Source organism: Echinops telfairi, unplaced genomic scaffold (assembly GCF_000313985.2).
Source record: "Echinops telfairi isolate 266 unplaced genomic scaffold, ASM31398v2 ScPeMD7_7469;HRSCAF=8507_1, whole genome shotgun sequence".
NCBI lineage: Eukaryota > Metazoa > Chordata > Mammalia > Afrosoricida > Tenrecidae > Echinops > Echinops telfairi.
In genome coordinates this window covers 68,689,666-68,695,707 of record NW_022111373.1, presented here as the reverse complement: position 1 = coordinate 68,695,707, position 6,042 = coordinate 68,689,666, and the positions used below count along the sequence as shown (strand labels likewise).

At 43.4% G+C, this 6,042-nt stretch overlaps 1 protein-coding gene across 1 annotated transcript in view; it reads left to right on the top strand.

Moving 5' to 3' along the window:
- Positions 1-309: 309 nt before the first annotated feature.
- The window catches only part of ATG10 (autophagy related 10), a 376,082-nt gene continuing 370,349 nt past the window's right edge, over positions 310-6,042 (top strand). Inside the window, exon 1 of the mRNA XM_004703653.3 lies at positions 310-323. The gene's annotated coding sequence lies outside the window, so the exon portion shown is untranslated. The remainder of the gene's footprint in view (positions 324-6,042) is intronic.

Genomic DNA, 6,042 nt, shown 5'->3' with positions numbered 1-6,042 from the left:
GGCGCGTGGCCCCTGACGTCAGCAGTCGGCGCGAGATGGTCCCTGGGACGCGAAGGCGGTGCAGTGCGCATGCCCCAACTCCGTCTCGGGCGGCGGCGGCGGCGCCTTAGGGAGGGTCGGGCACCGTGGCGGGTGGGCCTCCCATTGCGCTGGCTCGGTTCCTTGGCTGGCGTCTGCGTGGCCCATGGGGCACCATAGCTCTGCTCCCGAGGGCCGCGGCCTCACGGAGGGATGGGTCCCTCTCCCTTCCCCCCTCCCTCAGTCCCATCGCCCCGCCCCTCCGAGCTGGGCTGCGGGCGGGGTCAGGGGCCGAGCGGAGAGGGGTGAGTACTCCCGGAGCCAGGGCGGGCTCCCGCCTCCCTCCTCCGCTTCCCGCCGGGCCCCCGATGCGCCCCAGGCTGGCGGAGAAGGGCGGGGGGCAGGCGGGAAGCAGCCCAGTCCTGAACAAAAGAGCCGGGGTGAGGGGCTCCCACCGGTGAAATGCAGGCCCTGTTTCGGCTGCCGCGCCGGGCGGGAGCTGCGAGAGGAGAGGGAGAACGGTGCCCTGGGACCCGATTATCCCCCTGCAGCGCGTACCCTGTGGGCTCCCCGCCACCCAGAAGGCTCACCCTCTGTGTTGGGCAGTTGCCATGCATTTAAAGCTTGCACACTCTTGGGCAGTCCTTGCAACGTTGAAACAAAGGGTATCAATTTGCTGGCGATTCCAATATTCAAATCTCCCTCAACTGCAGTGACAGGTTTTACGATTCATTAGGTGTCAGGAAAAATAATGTTTATAGCCAGCGATTTTTCTTCTCTTCCATAATAACCTATCCACTCCTGATTCCCGAAATTACGAGGGTGGAAGAGGAACAGTTTAACTGAGAAACTCGCTCTCAATGATAGTAAAATGGAAATAAGGCAAAAGAATGGCTGATTTTGTGTCCTTTCAAAGTCAAGATGGATGGAGCATTGTCTAACAAGCTCACTTAAAGATAACTTATTTAGGCAACTATATTAGTTTGATATAGTATTCATCAGGGGCCGAACTCTGATGGGACTTAATTTTGTCTGATTCAGATACATATGATACATTAAGATACATATGTTGACTGAGAGGACCAAAGGGGGGGCGGGAATTAAAACCCTAGAAGGTTATGTATTTTACAGCACTTTGGGATATTAACCATTTTTGATTCTAAATTAGTAGTCTGTAAGAACATGTTTAAAATGTTTATACTCAGCTCTTGAAATGCGTTGAACTCTACTGCTCAGCTGGTTCCCTGGTGGAAGATCTGGATAAATCTTTGACAAAGACTCACTTTGTAAAGTCCTGTTTGTAACTTTTTACATTTATAATTTGTCAATGGTTTCTGTCTTTCGAGGCAAAAACTTAAGTCTAAACTTTTTAGGATGGTAAGCAAAGGGCCCTGAGTGTTAATACATCTTAAGACCCCAAGTAGAATCCTTTCTCTTTGCTTACAAAGCGTCAAATAGCCAACAAACAAAAAGGATATTAAATTAAAATTATGATCATGTCAATTACAGAGTTAAGCATTTATATTTAATTAAGAAAACTTACTGGAAGTAGATCTCAGCTAGATAATTTGGGGTTTGGAACGTTACCTGATTATTTTCCTTCCCCACCTCCATTCCGGTGTACAGTTAGTTACCTTCTCAGAAACGCACGGGAGTTGCTATGAGTTGGCAGTGAGTTTGGGATTTTGTTTGGGCTTACCTCTATCCTCTAGCACTCATTTGCACTTAGGATAAGGCTAACTGGGAATTGGCTGTGTGATGGAGCAACCGGGTTGGTCATCCATTTGTGACAAATTGTATGTATGTTGTGAGCAGTTCCTAATGATGATGTGTTTCTGGGGAAAAAAAGCAGCCCCTTAGGACAAACAAGTGGGGCAACGTTTATATAAGTAAGTTGCTTAAGACTGGGCCCAATTTGATTGTGTGTTGGAGGGTTTGAGGCTATGTTTGAATAACAAATAACAATTGTCTTCCAGGGCTAAGTAATAAAAAAGCAACCTCACAGCTATCGAATTGATTCCGACTCAGCAACCCTGTAGGAGAGGTTTGGACTGCCTCTGTATAAGAGTAGGGGCTAGAATGCTCCATCTTTCTCCCTCAGGAGTCATATGGTTTTGAACTGCTAATCTTGCAGTTAACAACCCAACTTGTAAACCACTAGACCATGAGGAGGCTCACCGGGTAGGCTGGGTGTAAAACAGATGGAGAGAAGAGGAGTGAGGAGTGGGGAGTGGATAATAAACACCTGAAAGTGTTCCAATTAGGAAACAGTAGCAGAACTGTGGTCCTTTAATGTAACTACTGTTTCAAGTCTGAAATGCTTGATCTTATAGGAAGAATACTTATTATTAATAAGTTTAACTTCAAAGGTAAAATTATTCATATCAGTATTGTATAATATGTTTTCAGGAAAGTTATTGGTTATTTAATATTTTGTCTGAGCTTACATGGTTTCCTCCAAACCAAAACCAAATCACTGCTGTAGAGTCGATGCTGATGTAGGGTAGAACTGCCCCTGTGAGTTTCCGAGACTTAAGTCCTTACAGGAGTAGAAAATCCTTATTTTCCTCCCTCCAAGCGACTGGCGTTTTAGAACTGCTTATCTTGCAGTTAAGCAGCCCTGCTTATAACCGCTATGCTACCAAGACTCCTTCATGGTTTCCTACTGGCCACCGTTGTGAATTTTAAGGTTATTTATAAACTGTTCTGCTCTGATTCCCTCACTTTCACGTTTTCCTGTACTTCTCTTCTTTACCTCCCTGCCTCATTTCAACCTATTTCTAGATATATTGCCCTACCCCGCCTTCCCTATCTTTCTGTGTTCTGATCTTCGCTCTGGTCTCCTAATTCTAGGATTAGCTCCTATCATTTCTATTTTTTTCTATTTTACTTCTGCTTTTTCTATTTTAAGAAGTATAATTTACTATATCCTAAAAGTATTTGTTGTACATTAATATGCACATGGCGTAATACATTTATAGATGACATAACTGCATATAAAACAAGAGAAATTCAGGTCATGATAAAACGAAGCGTGACTAGAAAGATGAGGTTTGGGTTTGTTGTACTGAAATGTATCCTATGAAGAGTTTTGTACTTGTTAAAGATGGGCAACAGATAAAGTTCTGAGCTTCCTGATAGTCAAAGGGAAGAAGAAAACAGGAAGCTCAGAACTTTATCTGTTGCCCATCTTTAACAAGTACAAAACTCTTCATAGGATACAACAAACCCAAACCTCATCTTTCTAGTCACGCTTCGTTTTATCATGACCTGAATTTCTCTTGCCCGTGGGAAGTCCATATTTAGTGAGTGAGTGTGGCTTTGCATCTCCAGACTTTGTTAAGCCTTCACTCCCTTCCCAGTGGTTCTGCAAGGAGGCTCAACTGGCATTTGGGTAGGACTAAGGCACCCTGGTGGCTAGTGCATTGGACTGCTAGCTGCAAGGTCAGCATTTCCACGCCCAGGGAGAAAGGTGAGGCTCTACCATCTTGGGAATGCACAGGGGCACTTCTCCTCAGGACTGTCGGGCTGCTGTGAGTTAGACTCTAGGGCAATGGGTTATTTTAGTTTGTTCTACTAAGGTTGTGTGGGACGGTCCCTTGCATTATAGGATGTTTATGATCTCTGAGTGCTCAATGGCAGTAACATCATAACCCCTCTTCGATTCTACTACAAACTCAATTAGGTTCCCTTCACTTCCGAATGTCTCTTTGGAGAGTGTTTCCTCTAAAGTTGGGAACCTCTGGAGGTTATTTGCACCTGTTTCATGCCACACAACCTGTGCCCCATCTACTGCTGGGTTTTCACTTGGTTTTATTAAGGTAGTCCATTCATGGCAGGCCCTGTCTTTGTAGGAGTCCTCGCTTCTTCTCGGAGTGCCTCTGTCTCGCAACTTGGCAGGCCTTATTCAAATTTTAAAATTCAGTTCAAGTACAACTTTTATGGAGTCTCCCCAGACTTTCCTAGGACAAGTGTGACCCTTCTTCCTTTGGGAACTCCCACAGCAGTACTGGGCTGTTTGTTGGCTGGATGAAAGGCTTGTAGAAAGAAGCATTTATCTAATCTAATCACAGAACAAAGACTCTAAAAGAAGAAAAACAATGACAGGAATTCCATTTCCATTATAAAAATGTCCAGTCATTTATACCACCCCTACCACCCAGCTGGAATCAGCACATTTGGTAGTGTCTTTTAAAACGCATTGATCTATCATCTGTATTCAAGCTGGCATGAGTCTCTAGCTTATGCTCTTCTGTACTTTTTTTATTTGTTGACTGCCCTTGCCCAAGGTCATAGTTTCTATATTCTGGGATCATTAGCATATGTGCTGACTAGAGTTGGTTCTCCGAGTCTCACTGTTCAAAATCAGCCAGTGTGTGGTGGATCAGCTCAGACCACAAGGGTTGTAATAATTTACCATTCATGCTGCTGTAAAGTCTTATTTTATGTAAATATGTATATATATGTATATTTTGAAAGTCATAATACTGATCTCAGAACGATTAGAAGTCATATGAATCCTTTGATGGAATGAGAAATATCCAATTAGTGAACAGGTTTGAAAGCTGAGTCTTAAAAAGGTGTGATAAAGAGGTTAGAGAGATGTGGAAGACGTGTATTTAAGTTGTACAATTTTTCTTTCATTGATGACCACACTGATTTACTACTTCCTGTGTGCATCCCTCTGCCCACAGCTGCTCAGATAGAAAAGATTCAGAAGAGTCAGAAATGCGCATTGTCGACATGCCCCCCCCCTCCTATCTTCTGCTGATCCTTGTTGTGGAAGAGCAAATGAAGTTGATCTCTTTTTGATTATTTGTAGGTAAACTATTTTTCTGTCCTGATATTGTCTGTCTATCTGTTTTGTAGTTCTTTAAACTAAGGTAGTCCTTTAGACTAAGTCTAGGCATAGATTTCTTTCCAGAAGTTTCTTTCAGAAACAGTGAATTCTTACAGTTTTTGGAATGAATATTTTCCTTTTTTTAGCTCAGGAATTTTCTTTTCCAATTATATGGCTTGCTTAGAATTTCAGGTTAGAAACGCCAGCTCTTCGTGGGCTGGACCTGTGTTGTGTGACTGTCTTATCAGTCCACGTGCATTGTATTTATCCTGGTCCTTTTCTCTGTGTGCTTGGAGAGCCTCCCACATACATGCTCTGAAAGAACAATTAGACTTTTCCAGCTCCTATGTTACTTTCTATCTCCTGTCTCTCCTATTAGGTGTTTTAATTTCTCCCATTTTTTTCTTAACCAGTTTCATTTTTTTCAGTTTGTTTTTGGTTGCCTTTTTAATTTGTGAACCCCCAAAAGATCACTTTTAGTTTTTTTTGCCCCGATCGCCTGTGTAAATCATGACAAAACCACCTTCCCTCCCTGTTTAAGGTCGTGCTCTCCTTTTCTTATGATTCAAGACCCTTGCTCCCAGACTGTGGAAATGTTGTCTGTCCTTCTCCTGACTGAAGAAGTACTTGTGTGGAGCAAGCTCTGCTTCATCTCCCTCAGGACACTTAGGTGATGACGGAATCTTCCTCTCAATCTTAGATTGGGCAGTAGGTTTGTATTGATAGTCACCTGCGTAAAGATAGATCTCTCTCTCTTTTTTTTTTTTCATGGAGAGAAGGACCTTGCTATTCTACTGTTTGACCTCCTGGTCTTATAAAGAGGAGAGTGTTTGTATAGACTGTCAAAAGGGCTTTAGGACCTCATGTCATGTACTTCGGACATGCTATTGGGAGGGACTAGTTCATGGAGAAGGACATCCTGCTTGGTGGAGTACAGGGTTAGTGAAGATGATTAACAAGGTGATTAACAGAGTTGTTACAACTGCAGGCTCAAATACATCTACTATTGTGAGGGCAGCTGTATTAGTCTGGGTACTTTGGAGAAACAAATCCACAGCAACTCATGTATAAGAGAGAGTTTTATGTAAAGAAAATGTGCATCATGAAAACATCCCAACCCAATGCTGCCCAAGCCCACAAGTCCAACATTAACCCATTAACCTAACACCAGTTCATAAAGTCCT